Genomic DNA, 2,205 nt, shown 5'->3' on the forward strand with positions numbered 1-2,205 from the left:
TCAGCTATGAAGTTTTTTATTCAAGTAAGCATATAATTAAGTAACACGAGATGTTAAGCATGCGATCATGCATAATAATAAAATACTTAAGTTTCATTAAATCAATTTACCATTTATATATGATTTGTGCTTTCAACTCATTTGTTCTAAAGTGTATAAATCTGAAGTGTGGCTTTTATCAAATCAATTCAACAACAGTACTTACCATGGAAGCTGCAAAGACATCACTCGCCTTGCCCTTGAAAACACATTTTTACCTTTCGGTGTTTTCCACCGTCACCTACGCATCTATACGACAAGACGACACCGTCAACCGCGGTATTCTCAAACTCATAGAGCTACGGGTTCCACCCGCGCCCAACCCGATCAACGGTGTCAAGTCATACGACGTGACCGTGGATCCGACTCGCAACCTGTGGTTCCGGGTATACATCCCCACGCAACACGTAACAGAAGATCTCCCGGTGATTGTGTACCTTCACGGTGGTGGGTTCGCTTTCTTGTCCCCTGACATCGATTATTTCGACGCTATGTATCACCGAATAGCGAGAAAAGTGCCTACCATTGTTGTTTCGGTTAACTATCGTCTTGCACCCGAGCACAAGTATCCCGCGCAACATAACGATTGCTTTGATGTGCTGAAGTTTCTCGACGATGAAGAGAATAGGTCAAAATCTTTACCCGAAAATGCAAATATTTCACGGTGCTTTCTCGCAGGTGATAGCGCTGGCGGAAACTTAGCTCATCATGTTACTCAAAGAGCTTGCGAATCTAATTTTCAACAGCTCAAGGTATGTGTTGGCTACTAACCTGAAACTTTGGTTTTTAAATTTTTGAAACCATTCAGTTTTGTTTGTTCGGTTTGATTCAATTTGGTTTTGCCATTTGTGTTTAAAAATTTTGGAAAAAAAATGGTACAAAATTATGAATTTAGGATTTGATTTTATTAATTAATAATGAATTAGTTATTATACATTTTTATTAAAGTATTTGAGTTACATATTTATTAAATTCTTATAAATTACTTAAAATAAAAAAATAAAAATGAAAATTTATAAATTTTGTTCGGTTAGTGTGTTTCATTTTTTTATTACATGCAAACACAAAACTGAATCGTCAGTTTGGTTTGTTACTAAAACATAAAACCAAACCGTAATTTTTGTTTCGGTTTAGTTTTTCCGGTTTCATCCACTGGTATTTAACCATTTTTTTGTGAATCAAGCAATTGAATCTTGATCCAACGTACGAAGGTAATTGGTGTGGTGGCGATTCTACGTTTTTTGGCGGGGAGGAGCGAACAATATCGGAAAAAGAACTCCAAGGAAATAATATCTTGTCGTTGCATAGAACGGACTGGTACTGGAAGGTGTTCATGCCGCCAGGTGAAGGCTATAACCGCGATCATCCGATCATCAACGTTAGCGGCCCACACGCGGTGGACATTTCAAACATTGATTTTCCGGCTACCTTAGTGGTCGTGACAGGGTTTGATGTTCTAAGGGACTGGCAAATAAGGTACTATGAGTGGTTGAAGAAGTCTGGAAAAGAAGCTTACTTGGTGGACTACCCAAATATGTGTCATAGTTTTTTTGTCTTCCCCGAGTTGCCGGAATGCGAGGAGCTTGTATCCGAAGTTAAGGACTTCGTTAACAGGGTGTTAATTAAAGAAGCTTGGCAGCTAACTGCTAAAGTATGAAACTACCCAAGATTATGGTCTGTAAGAAATTGGGTACATAAAATTGTTCTTTTACTGTATGAGTTATTCGAATTTTATAAACGAAGATGATGTGTGTGTTTTTTACTAATTAACATGTCTTTAACGGAAATGGTACACCCCACCCCACCCCACCCCACCCACAAAGAGAATCGACAATGGTAAGGTAGTTGAAAATTACAGTCTAATATATTAAAGTCTAATAATTTAATGTTATGTGCATCTTCTTTATTTTAATTATAAACTATTTATCAAAGTCTAATAATAATAATAATATTAACAAGAAAAATAGTCGCCTCCATCTCCGGTTCAATCGCCAACCTACCACAAACACAAGGAGCTAATTGCAGTTATGGTTCATTTGATGAAACTCAAAACATAACTTTCAACTCCGTGGTGACCATTTCGTAGATAAGGCCTCTGTGGTGGTCCTTTTCTTTTTGCAATCGGGACCAGCCGTTACTTAATGGTTGTTACCTCCGTTAGTTTCA

General features: G+C 37.6%; 1 pseudogene across 1 annotated transcript; it reads left to right on the forward strand.

Annotated features, from left to right (window-relative positions):
* Window positions 1-206: 206 nt before the first annotated feature.
* LOC143601203 (putative carboxylesterase 18) lies at window positions 207-1,792 on the forward strand (annotated as a pseudogene). The gene is made up of 2 exons (XR_013147612.1): window positions 207-791; window positions 1,251-1,792. The product of XR_013147612.1 is annotated as a putative carboxylesterase 18 (transcript).
* Window positions 1,793-2,205: the final 413 nt, after the last annotated feature.

The sequence above is a fragment of the Bidens hawaiensis genome, unplaced genomic scaffold, assembly GCF_021521415.1.
Source record: "Bidens hawaiensis isolate Kalapana, Puna unplaced genomic scaffold, B.hawaiensis_p1.1 tig00055891_1, whole genome shotgun sequence".
Classification (NCBI taxonomy): Eukaryota; Viridiplantae; Streptophyta; class Magnoliopsida; order Asterales; family Asteraceae; genus Bidens; species Bidens hawaiensis.